The sequence below is a fragment of the Primulina tabacum genome, chromosome 8 (genome assembly GCF_025594145.1).
Source record: "Primulina tabacum isolate GXHZ01 chromosome 8, ASM2559414v2, whole genome shotgun sequence".
In the NCBI taxonomy this organism is placed as follows: Eukaryota; Viridiplantae; Streptophyta; class Magnoliopsida; order Lamiales; family Gesneriaceae; genus Primulina; species Primulina tabacum.
Genome location: NC_134557.1, coordinates 17,629,425 through 17,650,008, shown reverse-complemented (window position 1 = coordinate 17,650,008; position 20,584 = coordinate 17,629,425).

The following is a 20,584-nucleotide window of genomic DNA, read 5'->3' as shown; positions in this document are numbered from 1 at the left end:
CATACGTCATGAGCCATCTTTCTTAGGGACTAATAAAACAGATACAACACAAGGAGACATGGACTCACGAATAAAACCCCTATCTAACAACTCACTTACCTGCCGTTGAAGCTCTTAGTCTCATTCCGGATTGCTTCTATAAACAAGACGATTTGGCAATGCACTCCCGGGTACAAGATCAATTTGGTGCTCAATTCCCCTCAATGGTGGTAGTCCTTGAGGTAGCTCCTCCGGAAATATATCATCAAACTCCTGAAAAATGAAACAACAATGCTCGGAAGGGACTCTACTATATCACTTGTGTTAAAGAGGATCTCTTTATAAGGAATCAACACAAGTGGATCATGCGTGTGCAATATTTGTTTAAACTCACTCTTTTGGGTCATATATGTTTTTTTTTTTGCCTCTTTCACCTCATTTTCTTTCTTCTCACTTTCTTTCTTCTTTTGTATGGCCATTTCACTTTTTTTTATCACTCTTTTTTCAGTCATTTCATTTTTGTTCTCAAAGGTCATCTCAATTTTTTGTTCACTCTTTTTTCGGACTCATCTCTCTTCTTTTTTTTTCAATTGGTCCTCCAATACTTGCTTTGGGGACAATATAAGCAATAAAATTGGTTTCTTCTTCAATAAAAATGAATACCTATTATTGAACCCGTCTTGATTCACTTGCATATCATATTGTCATGGCCTACCTAGCAAAATTTGACAAGCATGCATTGGCACCACATCACAAAATATCTCATCAACATACTTTTCAATTGAAAATGCAACTAAAACTTGCCTATTAACCTTCACTCCCGCACAATCATTCAACCATTGAAGTCTATATGGTTGAGGATGCTTCAAGGTAGCTAAACCCAACTTCTCCACCATCTCAACACTAGCCACATTAGTACAACTTCCCACATCTATGATAAGATTGCAAACCTTTTGATTTACAAAACACCTAATATGGAATAAGTTCTCTCTTTGGTTAGTCTCCTCCTCTTTGACTTGAGCACTCATGATCCGCCTAGTTACTAGTGCTTCACCTAAAATCGCTTCATATCCCTCATCAGGATCCTCTAACGTAGGTATCTCATCGTCATCACCATCACTTTGAGACTCATATCCACCATAGCCATTTAATATCATTACCCTCTTATTAGGACATTGACTAGCAATATGACCAGCTCCTTGACATCTAAAAGCTTTTTCATATCCCTAGAACGACTAAGAAGAGTTTCAGATTTACTTTGCACTCCTTGTTTAGGCGTCTCTTGCTTGGTCTCAATCTTGGGCTTGGTCATCACCTTATTCTCCTCACATTTAACCTTATTTGATCGCCAAAAATATGATGAACTCCCAATTTGATTGATGCAGTCAACTCCTCGCCTCTTGAGCTGTTGCTCTACCTTTATGGCCATTTGCACAATCTCGTCTAGATTCAAGTAGTGTCTAAGCTTCACTTGATCTTGAATCTCTGTTCAAACCACAAAGAAAACGTGCAATCGTTGCCTCACTATCTTCCTCTATGTTTGCCCTAATCATGAATACATCCATATCTTTATAGTAGTCCTCAACACTCTTTACTCCTTGCCTCAAAGTTTTTAGCCTCTTAAACATCTACCTATAATAGTGATTGGGCACAAACCTCTTCCTCATGACCATCTTCATCTCATCCCAAGTTTCAATGGGTCTCTCATTATATCTCCTCTTAGTGGTCACTAGTTGATCCCACCAAATGAGAGCGTAGTCTAGAAATTCAACCACCGCCAACCTAACCTTCTTTTGTTCGGAGTAGTGGTGACATTCAAACACAAACTCTACCCTCTTTACCCACTCTAAATATGCCTCCGGGTCAGATTTCCCATGGAACAATGGACCCATGTTTCCATCTTCCCTATCATCGTATCTACCCCGTACGGCTCCTCTTCTTCCTCTACCTTGTCCGTTCCTACCCCAATTTTCATTTTGGCTCTCCTCGTCTCCTCCCAAATCATACTCTTCCTCTTCTTCCCCTCTACCCAAATCTTTAGGCTTAGATTTATCTCCACTAGTACTAACTTCAAGCCTACTCATCCTCTCATGTAACGGCTCCAACTCAACCCTCATCATCCTAGTGAAATGTCCAAACAACGCCTCCATTTGAACCTTAGATAACCTTTGGTTCGAACTATCTCCTACCTCCCTCTCCATTTTACTTTCATATTTTTTACCTACAAGAAACGTTAGTAGAAAACAAAATATTCCTCACCCAAATTCTCACGGTCACTCCATAGAAAATTCGCTCGTCTCTCCTCTATTTTTTTCTCACCACAAATACTCACCGGTCACTCCAAAGAAAATTTACTCGGACTCAAGTATTTTCACTCGAATTCAAGAGTTCCCTCAAATGGCTCAAGCTTTGTATTTGTGTATATCAAACTATGAAGCTCAACTTGTGAACAATTGTGATCGACTCACTTAGACTATTGAATATGACTCACAAAAGAGAATAGAACAAAATATCAAGCCCAAATTTTTGGAATTTTTGTACTATCTCTTTTTTTTCCTCCTCTTGCACAATGCTGATTTGTGCACAAGAAAATTTCTAGAAAAAAATTCACAAAATTTCGAGAATCACATATTCACGAAAAGGACGAAGAACGACGCAGATCTGACAAACAAACGAAGGATAATTGTAGATCTGAAAATTTTAGAACGAGATACTTACTTGAAATCAATGAACCAAATCTCTGATACCAAATGATATGAATCCTCGTACGAAGAAAGGCAAACACGATTAATTGCAATCGCATCCTCAATTCAATAACAAACAAGGATCCTTGTTGTGTCCCGATCTTTTGAATAAAGTGTGTGTTTTGTGATAATCACCTCTAAGTTATGAAATTTAACAACAAATATTTACGATTAGACAATTGAGAAACAGACGAACTTTCAAAGAACTGGTCCTTAACAATCCGTATGAGATCAATCGACAAACGCCACAAGAATTAAATCCTTGATAAGTTTTATTTGAAGAACAAACCAAAGCTTTGAATGTTTTGAGAGAAAAACTCTAAAACTTTTGAACAAGTTCAATAATAATCTGAATTGTGTGTAAAAATTCGTCCAAAATATGTTCATAATCAAAATATCAATATCTAGTTGCCAAAATAATTAGGACTCTAATCAAGGAAACAAGAATTTTCTTGTAGCTAAGGCGGTCTCGGGCGGTAGGATCTTACCGCTCGAGCGCCGAGGGTTCTGGACATTTGGCGCTCGGGCAGTAAGATTTAACCGCATGAGCGCGAGTTGTTCTGGAAATTTTCTTCTTGGACAGTGGCGCTCGGGCGGTAAGATTTAACACTTTGCACCTCGTTTGTAAGCCATTCTTGATTGCTCATAAGCCCATGCAATGCTTTCTTGAATTTCTTCAGGCATCCCCTCGTGATTGTGCCCTCCGACAACTCTAAAGGATCCCATGCCTTCCTTGGAGCTTGACCATCCGTGTTCGCATCAGAAATTGTTTGATTATGTTTCCTCGTATGTTTAGTATATTTTTGACTTGTACATTTATATATTTGCTTGAGTGATATGATATATTTATGATGTGCTTTGAAATATTATTTTAGTCAAGTTGTTTTTAGACAAACTTATGATAAGTCCCCATAAGGTAAATTCCTAGTTCCGTCCTTGCCGGTAAAGGTTGATGTCCTTTGGATAATGCACCTGATTGAGCAAATATACTATTCAAAGGCATTAAAGGATCGATTTTGTTCTCTCTCAAGCGTTATATTTTGTTTTTCATTATTAAAAAAATACTATAAACATTATATATAACTAAAATTTGATTTTACAAAAAAAATATTTAATTCAAAACTAATAAAAATGACAATTATATTGAGTTCAACAAATTTTGTAAAAAATTTCAATGATAAAAATTTATTATTCCACGATTTAAAATAAATTTCCTGGGATATAACAAAAATCGCGGTCATACAAATTCATTCTCCAATCCCATTTGATATAAACTTTATTGGATTCAAAATTGACCAATTATTAATTTTCCAAAAACAAATATATCATAATCTCAACGTTCGTTTTAAAATCACGCAAGTTCTCAAAAATTATTCCCTAATTGTATGAATTAATCAAAGTGGATTCTTTATTTCCAACACGTCATTTATGTAATACTTAATTTATTACTAATTTTTAGTCTGAATTTCGAGAATTCAAGCGATCAATCTAAATAAATCACTTGCAAATGCCTTTTTGGGTTATTAGAAAATTATTAAAATCCAGTCAATTAGATAACAAATTCACAAGAATCCTATATATCCATATTAATGATATCATTTTTTTCGAATTGTTTCAACTATTTAAACTCAATTAATTTCCAAGAAAATAAAACCCTAATTAGTACAAGAATTCGATCGAGAAGAGTTTATATCATATCCATGGCAAGAAACATTAATCTTTCTTCTTTCACTGCAATTGTTTATGTATGTCTTTGTCTATACTTAAATACTATTCATACAACATATGTCTACGCTATACGAGGAAACCCTAAACTTGATGATAATGAGAAACGCATTGTAAGTAAATTTTAACTTAAATTCATCGGTCTTTTCTGTACGACATATGAGTTCACTAGGTATTTTCTGTTATTTACTAATACAGCAACTCGAGTTTTGTGTTGCGAAAGAAACTGCACCAGTTAACTTGTTAGAAGCAATTTTAGACTACGCTTGCTCGAGTTTCGATTGCAAAGATATACAGCCGGATGGTCCGTGTTTTCTTCCCAACACATTGATAAATCACGCATCGTATGCGCTCGATCTCATCTACAGAGCCAGTGGAAATTGCAGCCCCGATATTGCAAGAAAAACGTTTATGAGTCCTTGTAAGTTATATCAATATTTTGTTCCAAACTAAATATTAACCATGTGTTTGAAAGCAAGGATTTGGGGGGATTTGGATTTATAAATCCTTGTTTTAATCGTTTGGTTAGTTGAATTTTAAAAATGAAATTGGATTTTAAAAGATTTGATTGAATTTCATTGTGTTTAAACAAATATTCTCAAAACTGGTCAGATTTGATGAGATTTGGATTTGAATAAAACTAAAAAATATTCATAATTTTTTTTAATTATTATCGTTCTACGGTCTTCATATTCAATGGTTGGATTAAATGACAAATTTATTATTTTTTATTTTGTATATTTGATTCTTGGTACCTATTTTTTAGTTGTCATGAATGTTAAAAAATTCTTTATTCAATAATAACCTTTTTCTATTTGTAAATTAGGACGTGGTTGAATATTTAATTTTGAAATAATTTATTTCGTAGAATTTAAATTTGAATATTTAGATTTATGTTTGATTATTTTATTTTAATAATTCATTTTGTATTTTTTAAGATTAGTTAATTAATTATATAAGAGTTTATGTAATTTGTATAACACAAAATATATAATAATTGAAATGATACAGAGAAATATATGATAAAATTAATTTTATTTTTTCAGTTTTTTTAACAATGTGAATAATATTTTTTAAATCTTGATTTTTGCAAAAGATAATGGAGATTATTTTAGTAAATTTTAAAATTTCAAATTCAAATTTTGTTTTTTTTTTCAAACAAGAAATGAATTATAAATAGAATTTTTAAATTTCAAACAAAACAAAAGATTGAATTCTAAATCCATGATTTTCCAAATCCAATTCCAAATTCAATTCTACTTCCAAATCCAAATCCAAATCCAAAATTTCAAGCATTCAAACACATAGTAAATAGTTCCAAATAATTATTTTTTTAATAAAAATATAATTTTTTATATATCAAATTAAACTTTATTTATTTATTTTTTTTGCTTTTTAAATACCTTCAAACAACTTGATTATATATATCAGTACGTATTCAATTAATGATATAAATTTCATTTGTTATATTACTTTTTTCGTTTTAATTTCCAATATTGTTTTTGAGATGTAATTGTACATTTACCATTTTGGTGCAGCTCACAATAGATGCCGCTTCCCATGAGTAGCGTGGATCCACACAAAGACAAGGGTATAACCGTCCAAACGAATTATATCAGTGATTTAATATGCATAAATAAATGTACCATTATGAATACAATTCATTCAAACTTTGATCAATTTGCAGTTGCATACAAATTTAAATATTCTCCATGATAATATGTTTATGATTTAAATTCTTTTACATTTTATCTAAAGAAAAGTTTATTACCTTTTTATTCATTATATAAGGATGTTAGTTTATATTAATAGTATGATTTTGTCAAAATAGTGAAGTAAATAGGAAAGTGTTTAAATTATAAAACAATTTGAAACCAGTGTTTTGAGTTGTTTTTATACGTCGAGTCGTATTTTTAAACGATATTCGATTTTCGATGAAAATATGAACTTTTTGAGAACTCGGCTAATATTTTCAGGAACTTTCCTAAAAAAAATATTTTAAAAATTACTTAATGGGCTTAATGGGAATATTATATCATGTTAATGAGCCTAAACTTACATCACTTATTTTATATCAAAATAAAAGCCTAAAACCCTACCCATAACCCCCTTAAACCCACGCCCCACCCCTTATAATCATACAAGGACTCTCCCTCCCCCTCACCACACGCACACACGAGATTTTGAAGAAGGGAAGCCACAGTTTTGAGGAAGAATTCAGCCTAGGGTTTCTACGTCGCCGTTCTTCGCATCGCCAACTCATTTTCGTGCATAATAAACGCAAAGGCACGCCTAAAATTTCTTAAAACATCCTTCACACCATATTATGTATATTTGATTATATATTCATGAAAAATATGTTGCCTTGCAATTATTTTCGTTTTTATACCATGCTATGCCATAAATTCATGTTTTATGATTCAAAAACTCATACTATGGATACCTAAAAGGGCTGCCATGGTAGGGACACTGAAAGTGATGAATTTAAGAGGGTTTAAGAGCAACACAGGTGTAGAACCCGAAGATCAGATTACGTATAAGCCATGCATAATTGCTACTATTTAAATTAAAAATGAATATTTTATATATATGAAGTGTTTGATTTATTTTAATAATTTTAAGTCATGATTATTTATTTTAAAGGTAGATGTTTAGTTTTATCTTTTCAGGATAAATACGCGAGGCCGGACCGGAGTTTGGGGATTTGAGATAAGATTAATAATAAGAAAAATATTTCTAAATTTAATTTAAGTCAAAGAATAATTTAATTTAAAGAAAAAGAATGTCTTTGGGATTTAATAAATTAATTAGAGCTAAGTTGGTAAATAAGTTCTTTAGGTTAATATTTAATTAAAGCTTAAATTAAAATATGTAAACATATGAGGATGAATTAATCTAGGTATAATATATTCAAAAAAATTAATCATTGCATTTGAATATTTAAATTTGAGGTCATGAATGCCATGCAATAATCTATCCTAAATTTAATGTGTAAATTGACTAAAATATATAATGAGGGTGCTAAACTTTAAGCAATTAAAATACAAGATCTAAACAATAAAATACCATGCAAATTAGTAATAATAATTTTGGATCCAATATTTAAAATAATTCAAAGGTTGATAATTCTCCATTCAAGCCACTCCTAATTGCACTTCATGGAGTATTCATTCCCATTTTTAATTCACTAATTAGTAGTAATTCAAACACAATATTACACCTCATTTCTCCCCACCTAACTACTAAGAAAACCATCGAAAATATGCAGCAAAACAAAGGAAAGAAACCCACGACAGCAAGGAATGAGAAGCCATTCAAATCCATTCAAATTCTTGACTTGTAACCTCCCAACTTAATGTATATTATGGCACCTTTAACACCTCCTATAACACTCATATTCAGTGTCTAGCAAATCCAAACTATTACCTTCGAGAAACATCAGAAACCAGCAGCTTAAATCGTGTAAGAACAACACAAGAACAAGAAAGGAAATCCAACTCCGACTCCGCCGCTCGTATTGGTCGTATTGATTTGTTTTTCCTCAAAACAAATTCCAGGCATGTATATATTGTTTCTTGACTCTTCAATCAAGTCCTATAGATATTTTTAAACCAATACATAATCATGATTCATGCAACATCACAAAATTTGGACAGCAACTACACAGTTTTCTGCACAGAATTTTTGACTTACTCTTTGTGTCTCACGATTTTGGTTTGCTTTGTGGTTCAGGAGGTTGGCTCGTTTTCCAGGCACCCACGGCTGTTGCTAGGCATGATTTAGAGTATGTTAGGGTGTTAGTGATTCATTGGTTTGAGTCCAAACATTTCAAATAAAAGCATGACAGCAACTATTTCCACAAGCTACAGATTTGGTGCACGTTTTTCTGTCATTTAGTGTTTAATAGGTGTATTCGAATCCTGGCTATCCTAGGGGCTGTATCCGTGGTTAGAACTCTACCGTAACATGTCAAGGACGTGACCAAACCACCCCTTCAAGGATTGGCTCATGGATCCATCGAAATTTCACCAAAACAACACAAGTGCATTTCGGTTTTCTTCATTTTCTATGAGTGTACACCTTCGGTTTTTGGGTGTTGGATGGATGGTAGTTGGCTTCTAGCCCGTAACCATGGTTCATACAACACTCCATCATGTCTAGATCGAGCCTTGGTCGATAAAATGGCCCTTGGAAAGAGACAAGACAGTAAAATGGTTCAATACAACACACTACACAGCAAGTGGTGCTTTCGGTTGGAATGCTGTGATTGTCCTAGGTGTTTTCTTGGGTTGTGGTTGGCTTTTAGCCCATAGCCATGGTCCAAGCCATGCCTTAGGAATGTTGGTAAGAGTCCTTGGGCGGTGGTTCAAGCCATTGGTCATTAAATTTCAGAGTTTACACCAAAAACACACAAGCTGCTACTGCTGTAATTTGACAGCAACTTGCAGTTCGGTTTTGGTGCTTGTTTGAGTTCTTGGTTAGCTTTTAGCCCATGGTATTGGACTGCACCGTACCTCAATGAGTTAGGAAAGTCGTGTTTTTGGCCGTTTGTGATTTGATCGAGTTTAGAGGTCGTACGAGAATTTACGGTGAAAGATGCCAAAATAACTCTCGAAAGAGTGTTTTATGTTTTTGTGTTCTATGCACCTATTTTCGTGTTTTACAGTCTTTGTGCATATTTTTCATTATGTTTGGGGTATTTTTAATCATGGTTAAACGTCGGTTTAATGTTGGTTCGGGTTGGTACGATACCATGATTAAAAATCAAGTGGTTGGTCCTCATAGTCTCATTTTTGGTTCTATTGTTGAGTTTTTTTGGTTCTATTGCTAAGTTTTGGTCAAGATGAGATTTATTGCATGTGTCACATATTAGAATTAAGTCGTAGCAAGCCTGAGAGCGATCCAACTCATCCGGTAAAAATAAGGTTATAATTATATCACGTGCATAAAATATAAAATGTTTATTTTTGAGATATATGTGATATGTCTTGTGGCCACCTTATGTTTATGGGTTTGGAAGTCGGTAGGCGCAACCGAGGACCTCTCCACCCGGTGACTTACGACCGGTTTACGATTATGTATGGGTATCGATATCCAGTCCAAGGGCTGTGGTGATCTCTACCGCCTCAGTATACTGTGGTTTAGTCTGATCAGGCACTCACGTTATGTTATGGGCCACTTGCTTAGAAACATTATCTCTACCACAAATTATGATATGACATGAAAGAGCTCTATTGAGCAAAGCTTTTACGTATGATTTTCAGATATGCACGTAGTTATAATTATTCATGATACGATTTTCACCATGCGCTTTACGATACCATATTTTTACGTTGCATGCGATTTTATGATATATTTACTTGTTATTCACGATATATACATGTTGAGTCTTTAGACTCACTAGACTTGATTGTTGTAGGTACTGATGAGGTCGAGACGGAGGGCGTAGACCAGTGAGCAATCTTGTGGCAGCAGTAGTAAACCCGAGGACCTCATGTTTTAGTTTATGCATATTTTATTATTCAAACTCAGTTTTAATACGTTGGATTATTTTCAAATTGTTGTGTGAAAATAATATTTACTTCCGCTGTTATTTTAAAATTAAATTTTATTTACATGTTTATTTTATAAATGAGGCAAGTTATGTATTTATTTAGAAAATTTTTTTTAATTCCGCAAAAATACGAATACGAAATACGGGCCTTTACAGTTGGTATCAGAGCCTATGATCTTGTAATAGGTTGTACTACTACTGCTCTCGAGAAGCTCATGAAGTCACGTCTTCGGTCTGTAAGTTTTAGGATTAGGCATTTCGTTTAAAGCATGAAATATTTTAACAACATGTTTCCATGAAATATTTGATGTCAAGGTTATGATTATGCAGTATTTATTTAAATTTAAAGAAAATAGTGGAATTATGCATGTTGGTTACGTATGGGTTATAATTATGGAACAACATGCCTCCTAGACGCATTATTGATCGCACAGGAGGTGATGAGCATCGTCAGGAGAACGAGGAGAGAGATTTACCACCACCCCCTCCACCAGACATGAATGCCCATATGCTAGCTGGGATGACTCAGTTCTTCGCACAGTTTGCGGGGAACAATGCAGTGGGAGCCAGACAGACGGGACCGGAGGCTATCTATGAGCAGGTTCATGAAGATGCGACCGAAGGAGTTCTTAGGGACGTCCGATTCTATGGCTGCCGAGGGCTGGATTAAGTCCCTTAAGGTTATTTTCGAGTTTATGGGGCTCGAAGATGGAGATAGGGTTCGTTGTGCGACTTATCTGTTTGGAGGAGATGCTCGCCTGTTGTGGGAAGGAGCATCTGTAGCTTTGGATTTGGCTACTTTGAGCTGGACGCGTTTCACAGAGGTATTCTACTCTAACTATTTTACTGAAGAGGTGCGTTCCAGGTTGACCACGGAGTTCATGATCCTGAGGCAGGGAGACTTGACTGTTACGGAGTTCATCCGTAAGTTCGAGAGGGGATGTCATTTTGTACCCCTAATTGCTAATGATGCTGGAGCCAAATTGAGACATTTTCTGAATGGTCTGCGGTCGATCTTACGCCGTGATGTTAGGGTGGCTGGCCTTACTACCTATGATGTTGCTGTTTCCAGAGCGCTAGCGGCAGAGCAAGACCAGAATGATATTAAGCGCGATCGCCAGGGTAAACGACCATTTCAGGCACCACACCGTCCTCCTCAGTAGCAGCATAAGAATAAGAGATCTTTCCACGGTCCACCCAGGATCAGAGGGCAACAGCAGCAACAGCAGGGACGAGCAGTCCCGAGGACAGTGGAGTATCCAGTCTGTGCCAAGTGCTCACGTCGTCATGCTAGGACTTGTATGTATTGTTCGGGAAAGTGTTACAAATGTGGTAGTACTGACCACATATTGAAGAATTGTCCTCAGAAGAATATGCCTACCCAAGGCAGAGTTTTTGCTCTCCATGCTGCAGGAGACTAACCCGGAGACGATACTCATGACAGGTATCCTAAAGCTTTAAGTTCGTATTTGAAATGTAATGTTTTAAGAGATTGAGTTAAGATTTTTAACTTAGAATTGTTTATAGGATTGCATGTTCTAATCAGGGTTAATTTCAGGAATTTAGGTTAGAAAAACTTTGAACTTTGCATGTCTAAAAGCTTAGTTCTTGTAAAACTATTGGGTTTAGCATGATATTCCAATCTTTCAGGGAGAATCTTTATAGCCGGTTCAGCTACGAAAGCCTTGATAGATTCAGGGGCTACTCATTCATTCATTTCAGAAACCTTTGCAAATTCTCTCCAGATCAAGACAATTGGACTAGACATAGCGTATTCAGTAGCATTGCCTTCTGGAGAGGAGATGACAGCCACTAATATGATCCGAGATATAGACCTTGAACTTCATGGTAATCTCGTGTATGCGGATCTTATCGTTCTGCCGATGCCAGAATTTGATATAATGCTAGGGATGGACTGCCTATTGAGGAACAAAGTTTTGATTGATTTCCAGCAGAGATCTGTTCTCGTCCGACCGCCTGGGATGGAACAATTCTTATTCGAACCAGACAGGTATTTTAATTTACCGCGTATAATACCTTATGTCAAGGCTAGGAAACTCATGCATCGAGGGTGCCGAGCATTTTTAGCTACTCTTGTATCTGTTCCCGAGACGCCCAAACAGTCAGCATCCGATGTTCATATTGTCCGGGACTTTCTAGACGTTTTTCCTGATGACATCTCTGGTTTACCACCGGTGCGAGAGGTGGAATTTTCTATTGAGCTTATGCCAGGTACCACACCGATATCGAAAGCACCATACAGATTAGCACCGACAGAGATGGCAGAACTCAAGAAACAGATTCAGGAACTTCTTGACAAGGAGTTCATTCTCCCGAGCTTTTCGCCATGGGGCGCACCGGTCTTGTTTGTGAAGAAAAAGGATGGTTCGATGAGGCTCTGCATTGATTACCGGGAGTTGAAAAGAGTTACAGTGAAGAACAAATACCCACTCCCGAGGATTGAAGATTTATTTGATCAGTTGCAGGGAGCTTCCGTATTCTCTAGGATTGATCTGCGTTCTGGGTATCATCAGTTACGGGTGAAAGACGCCGATGTTCTCAAGACTGCTTTTAGGACTCGGTATGGCCACTTCGAGTTTCTTGTGATGCCGTTTGGTTTGACGAATGCGCCAGCGATCTTCATGGATCTTATGAATCGCGTATTTCTGCCATATCTTGATCAGTTCGTGATAGTATTCATAGATGATATTCTCATCTACTCAAAAAATCAAGAGGATCACAGTAGACATCTAACCACAGTATTACAGACCTTGCAAAAGCACAAGTTATTCGCGAAGTTCAGTAAGTGCGAGTTCTGGTTAGAGAAGGTGGCGTTCTTAGGCCACGTCGTTTCCAGCAGTGGTATTGAGGTAGACCCGGCGAAAGTTGCAGCAGTAAGAGATTGGGTTGTGCCGCAAAATGCATCAGAGATCCGTATTTTCCTTGGGCTAGCAGGATACTATCGGAAGTTTATTCGGGGATTCTCCTCCATCGCAGTTCCACTCACGTCATTGACGAAGAAGAATGTTAAGTATGTGTGGAGCGAGGAATGTCAGAAGAGCTTCGATACACTGAAGCAAGCTCTGATTTCAGCGACAGTATTGGCCATGCCTTCAGGACCCGGAGATTTTGTTTTGTATACCGATGCTTCGAAACTCGGTTTAGGCGCAGTATTGATGCAGCATGGGAAGGTGATAGCATAAGCTTCTCGTCAGTTGAAGATTCATGAGAAGAATTATCCTACCTATGATCTAGAGTTGGCAGCTGTAGTATTTGCATTGAAAATTTGGAGGCATTATTTGTACGGAGAGAAGTGCCAGATCTTTACCGACCACAAAAGTCTCAAATACTTCTTTACACAGAAGGAGTTGAATATGCGGCAGAGGCGTTGGTTGGAGCTAGTGAAGGATTATGACTGTGACATTAGCTATCATCCTGGCAAAGCTAATGTAGTTGCGGATGCGTTGAGCAGGAAAGTCGCAGGGATGGCTCATTTGGGGGTTTCGAGACCTCTTCAGTTTGAGATGCAGAGGTTTAATCTAGAGACATATCCTTGAGGTAGAGTTCCTCGTCTATCTACTTTGACGGTTCAGTCTTCTCTTCTAGGCCGTATTCGCAGTGGACAGTTAGCAGACGAGCAGTTGGCAAAGTGGAAGCAGAGAGATGAGGCCAAGGGCAGTATCCTGTATACAGTTAGAGACGATATTTTGAGATATCGAGGCAGAATATGGGTTCCTAGCAGCGATTTTATTCGAGCAAATATCTTATCTGAGGCCCATATGTCGCCGTACTCTATTCATCCTAGGAGTACGAAGATGTACAAAGACCTACAGTTATTATATTGGTGGCCAGGAATGAAGAGGGATATCAGACGTTTTGTATCCGAGTGTCTGACGTGTCAGCTAGTGAAAGCGGAACATCAGAGACCAGCAGGTTTGCTCAAGCCTCTTCCTATTCCCGAGTGGAAGTGGGAGAATGTCACCATGGACTTCGTTGTCGGTCTGCCGAAGTCAGCCAGAGGGTCGAATGCTATATGGGTGATTGTTGATCGTCTTACGAAATCAGCTCATTTCTTGCCTATTAAGACGACTTTCTCCATGATCCAGTATGCAGAGTTATATATCCGAGAGATCGTTAGACTTCATGGCATTCCCGTTTCTATAGTGTCTGACCGAGATCCTAGATTCACTTCATCAGTTTTGGAAGAGTCTACATTCAGCTATGGGCACGAAGTTGTTGTTTAGTACAGCTTTCCAACCACAGACAGATGGTAAGTCTGAGAGAGTTATCCAGATTTTGGAGGATCTTCTCCGTGCATGTGTTGTCGATTTCTCCGGAGTTGGGAATCAAAGTTGTCATTGGTGGAGTTTACCTATAACAACAGTTTTCAGTCGTCTATAGGGATGGCTCCATACGAAGCACTGTACGGTCGTAAGTGTAGATCTCCTATTCATTGGGATGAAGTAGGGGAGAGATCAGAATTGGGTCCGGAGATTGTGCAGCAGGCTGCTGATGTAGTAGTCAAGATCCATGATAGGATGAAGACTGCTCAGAGTAGACAGAAGAGTTATGCGGATCAGAGAAGGAGAGATTTAGAGTTCGCTGTTGGTGACCATGCTTTCGTGAAGATAGCACCGATGAAAGGTGTCATGCGGTTCGGAAAGAAAGGAAAGCTCAGTCCGAGATTCATTGGACCATATGAGATCCTCGACAGAGTTGGGACATTAGCTTATCGTGTTGCTCTTCCGCCGAATATGGCCGGAGTACACAACGTGTTTCACGTCTCTATGCTGAGGAAGTATATGGCGAATCCATCGCATGTCTTGAACTTTGAACCGTTGCATCTCACTCCGAACTTGTCTTATGAGGAAAGACCAGTACAAATTTTAGACAGACAAGAGAAAAAGCTTCGGAACAAAATGGTCAAGTTAGTGAAAGTAAAATGGCTCAATCATTTGGAGGAGGAAGCTACGTGGGAATCTGAGCCAGAGATGAAGAGTCGTTATCCCGAGTTATTCGGTAAGTTTAATTTCGGGGACGAAATTCCTTTAAGGGGAGTAGAATTGTAGAACCTGAAGATCAGATTACGTATAAGCCATGCATAATTGCTACTATTTAAATTAAAAATGAATATTTTATATATATGAAGTGTTTGATTTATTTTAATAATTTTAAGTCATGATTATTTATTTTAAAGGTAGATGTTTAGTTTTATCTTTTCAGGATAAATATGCGAGGCCGGACCGGAGTTTGGGGATTTGAGATAAGATTAATAATAAGAAAAATATTTCTAAATTTAATTAAGTCAAAGAATAATTTAATTTAAAGAAAAAAAATGTCTTTGGGATTTAATAAATTAATTAGAGCTAAGTTGGTAAATAAGTTCTTTAGGTTAATATTTAAATAAAGCTTAAATTAAAATATATAAACATATGGGGATGAATTAATCTAGGTATAATATATTCAAGAAATTAATCATAGCATTTGAATATTTAAATTTGAGGTCATGAATGCCATGCAATAATCTATCCTAAATTTAATGTGTAAATTGACTAAAATATATAATGAGGGTGCTAAACTTTAAGCAATTAAAATACAAGATTTAAACAATAAAATACCATGCAAATTAGTAATAATAATTTAGGGTCACCTTTAAAATAATTCAAAGGTTGATAATTCCCCATTCAAACCACTCCTAATTTGCACTTCATGGAGTATTCATTCCCATTTTTAATTCACTAATTAGTAGTAATTCAAACACAATATTACACCTGATTTCTCCCCAACTAACTACTAAGAAAACCATCGAAAATATGCAGCAAAAAAAAGGAAAGAAACCCACGGCAGCAAGGAATGAGAAGCCATTCAAATCCATTCAAATTCTTGACTTGTAACCTCCCAACTTAATGTATATTATGGCACATTTAACACCTCCTATAACACTCATATTCAGTGTCTAGCAAATCCACACTATTACCTTCGAAAAACATCAGAAAACAGCAGCTTAAATCGTGTAAGAACAGCACAAGAACAAGAAAGGAAATCCAACTCCGACTCCGCCGCTCGTATTGGTCGTATTGATTTGTTTTTCCTCAAAACAAATTCCAGGCATGTATATATTGTTTCTTGACTCTTCAATCAAGTCCTATAGATATTTTTAAACCAATACATAATCATGATTCATGCAACATCACGAAATTTGGACAGCAACTACACAATTTTCTGCACAGAATTTTTGACTTACTCTTTGTGTCGAACGGTTTTGGTTTGCTTTGAGGTTCAGGAGGTTGGCTCGTTTTCCAGGCACCCACGGCTATTGCTAGGCATGATTTATAGTATGTTAAGGTGTTACTGATTCATTGGTTTGAGTCCAAACATTTCAAATAAAAGCATGACAGCAACCATTTCCACAAGCTACAGATTTGGTGCACGTTTTTCTGTCATTTAGTGTTTAATGGGTGTGTTCGAATCTTGGCTGTCCTAGGGGCTGTAGCCGCGGTTAGAACTCTACCTTAACATGTCAAGGACGTGACCAAACCACCCCTTCAAGGATTGGCTCACGGATCCATCGAAATTTCACCAAAACAACACAAGTGCATTTCGGTTTTCTTCATTTTCTGTGAGTGTACACCTTCGGTTTTTGGGTGTTGGATGGATGGTGGTTGGCTTCTAGCCCATAACCATGGCTCATACAACACTTAATCATGTCTAGATTGAGCCATGGTCGATAAAATGGCCCTTGGAACGAGACAAGACAGTAAAATGGTTCAATACAACACACTACACAGCAAGTTGTGCTTTCGGTTGGTATGCTGTGATTGTTCTAGGTGTTTGCTTGGGTTGTGGTTGGCTTTTAGCCCTTAGCCATGGTTCAAGCCATGCCTTAGGAATGTTGGTAAGATGTCCTTGGGCGGTGGTTCAAGCCATTGGTCATTAAATTTCAGAGTTTATACCACAAACACACAAGCTGCTACTGCTGTAATTTGACAGCAACTTGCAGTTCGGTTTTGGTGCTTGTTTGAGTTCTTGGTTGGCTTTTAGCCCATGGCCTTGGACTGGACCGTACCTTAATGAGTTAGGAAAGTCGTGGTTTTGGCCGTTTGTGATTTGGTCGAGCTTATAGGTCGTATGAGAATTTATGGTGAAAGGTGCCAAAATGACCCTCGAAATAGTGTTTTATGTTTTTGTGTTCTATTCACCTATTTTCGTATTTTACAGTCCTTGTGCATATTTTTCATTATGTTTGGGGTATTTCTAATCATGTTTAAACGTCGGTTTAATGTTGGTTCGGGTTGGTACGATACTATGATTAAAAATCAAGTGGTTGGTCCTCATAGTCTCATTTTTGGTTCTATTGTTGAGTTTTTGGTTCTATTGCTAAGTTTTGGTCAAGATGAGATTTATTGCATGTGTCACATATTAGAATTAAGTCGCAGCAAGCCTGAGAGCGATCCAACTCATCCGATAAAAATAATGTTATAATTATATTACGTGCATAAAATATAAAATGTTTATTTTTGAGATATATGTGATATGTCTTGTGGCCACCTTATGTTTATGGGTTTGGAAGTCGGTAGGCGCAACCGAGGACCTCTCCACCCGGTGACTTACGACCGGTTTACGATTATGTATGGGTATGGATATCCAGTCCAAGGGCTGTGGTGATCTCTACCGCCCAGTATACTGTGATTTAGTCTGATCAGACACTCACGTTATGTTATGGGCCACTTGCTTAGAAACATTATCTCTACTAGAAAATTATGATATGACATGAAAGAGCTCTATTGAGCAAAGCTTTTACGTATGATTTTTAGATATGCACGTAGTTATAATTATTCATGATGCGATTTCCACCATGCGCGCTTTACGATACCATATTTTTACGTTGCATGCGATTTTATGATATATTTACTTGTTATTCACGATATATACATGTTGATTCTTTAGACTCACTAGACTTGATTGTTGTAGGTACTGATGAGGTCGAGACGGAGGGCGTAGACCAGTGAGCAATCTTGTGGCAGTAGTAGAAAACCCGAGGACCTCATGTTTTAGTTTATGCATATTTTATTATTCAAACTCAGTTTTAATACGTTGGAGTATTTTTAAATTGTTGTTTGAAAATAATATTTACTTCCGCTATTATTTTAAAATTAAATTTTATTTACATGATTATTTTATAAATGAGGCAAGTTATGTATTTATTTAGAATTTTTTTTTAATTCCGCAAAAATACGAATACAAAATACGGGCCTTTACAACAGGAGTCGGCATAAGGGCTGGACGTGAGGGCTTCATGGCTGAATGAAAATTAGATAGATTGAGGACTAGGGTTCGGCTTTTCTTTCCTAGGGCAACACGAAACTTAACTGTGGTTAGGGTCACATCAAGAGACTTAATGGGATGCTACGAGGTTCCTAGGGTCACCGTGCAGGGGCTGGAAGCAAGCTTGGAGAGCGACCACACCGTCACTAATTAACATACCGTCGCTAAAATTTACAAAGGTTTACCATAAAGTCCGTCGCTAATTTTAGCGACGGGTTTTTCATGATTTCCGTCGCTATGTTTTTCAGTAAAATAAAAAAAATTACTTTTAATAATTTAATAAATATAAAAAAAATTACAATCAGACTATACTAACAATATTTATGATCTTAGTTGACACTTAAAAACTAACAAAAATTGAAAAGAAAAAATTAACCCTAAATGGAAACAAAAATAGTTTAAGAGAAAAAATTTTTTAAGTGTCGTGAAGTGGTGTGGAGGAAAATGGAGTGAATAAGCGGATATTTAAAGACAATTTGCGACCGTTTTATCAAAAACCATCGCTAATTTAAAAATTGCGACGGTTGTGTCAAAACCATGCACAAGTTTTAAATTAGCGACGATTTTGCCAAAATCGTCGCTAATTTAAAAATTGCGACGGTTTTCAATATAGCGACTGTTTTAGCAAAACCGTGGCTAAATATAATAGAACTGTTGTTGTTTGTCAAAAAAACACGCTAATTGACAACCGTTGTCCATTGTCCAAAAAAACGCGCTAATAAACAATGGTTTATAGAACCATTGTCTTTGACTCTAAAATACCACTCAAAGACAATAGTTTTTAGAAAACCGTTGTCTTTGACCCCCAACAAGAACGATTTTCTAAAAACGGTTTCTTTTGCTTAAAAAAGCGCACCTACGACAACGGTTTTCAATAAGCCGTTGTTAAAAAGTCTACGACAACGGTTTTAGTGAAAAACCGTTGTCATATGTGCGTTGTTGATTTTGTTTTTTCTCGTAGTGGGTGGTGGGACTCCAAGGGCTAGCTGCGGATTTTGAAGAATAAATGGAAGGCGACTACGCGGGACTCATTCAGGGTGAAGAGCTGGACCTGTTAGGAAGGGTAGGAAGGGGAGGCGCGCTTGGCTAGGACTCTTCCTAGCCGCGGCTGAGAGCTTAGGAGGAAACCTTCACGTTTACGTGCATGGGCCAGGGGGCTGCTCTAATAGGTCCTAGAGGGTTCGTTTAGAGTCCTAGGAGGGTCGACTAGGCTCTGGACCGAGTAGTTAAGGGCCGGAGTCAAAATAACATAGGTATAGATAACAATAGAACTAGGACTCTTGTGCAGGAAAATTCAGTAACTTCCTAGGCATGTTCAAGGGACTGGATTGGCTTGGTTTGGGTTGAATATGGTTTATTTAAGTGTTATTAAGCTTTGGTTCAAGTTTAGGTAAGTTTTTGTTAAGTTTCGAGTCAATACGAGTCAAAATCGAGATGTACGTCTAAGTTAAAAACGAATCGAGGAAATTATCAAAATACTAAATTTTAAGCCTAAGGAATATTTAAGAGAGGTTTTTAAGGTAATAGGCTAAGTTAGGAATGATTTGGGACGTCGTTTCGAGGTATAGGGATAAATATGGATAGTTATGCTTCTTGGGGTAAAACGGCTATTTTACACCTAAAAATTGTTAGACGTCCTGGCAGTGTCCTGAATGCTATAAATAATGTTAATATGTTTATTTTAAATTTTTATGAAATTTTATGATGAAACATTAATGCTAAAAAACATGTTGAATACTTGATTTAAAAGAAAAATGATTTATATATATGCATGAATTTTTATAAGTGATGAAAATTTGAAATGTTGGAGGAGTTGAAGTGATTGTGACTAATATGATGATATGATTGTAAATATCGTGAAAGAAAATGCACTAGATGGGGACCGTTTACAGGAGAAGGCCCCAGAAGGAGACCGACGACCGTATTTCCATCGACATGATATGATGATATATAAGGCCAAGGCTCAGTTGACGGGTTAGAGTGTCGCTGATGTCAGTACTGTGGTTATATATAGATGGATTCATCGACCTTCAGCTGAAACGAAAGTCATAATTAACGATCCGAATTCAATAAAAGGAAAACGTATATGTATATGATGAAATGAAAAATGTTTAAGTTTATGCATGTTCATGAAAAGCTATTTTAAGTAAAAATATTTTCATTTTGCATGTGGATTTATATGTATTACTTGTTATCATGGTTAAGGTTTGCTGAGTCAATAGACTCACTAGGTGTGATCGATGCAAGTGAGCACGAT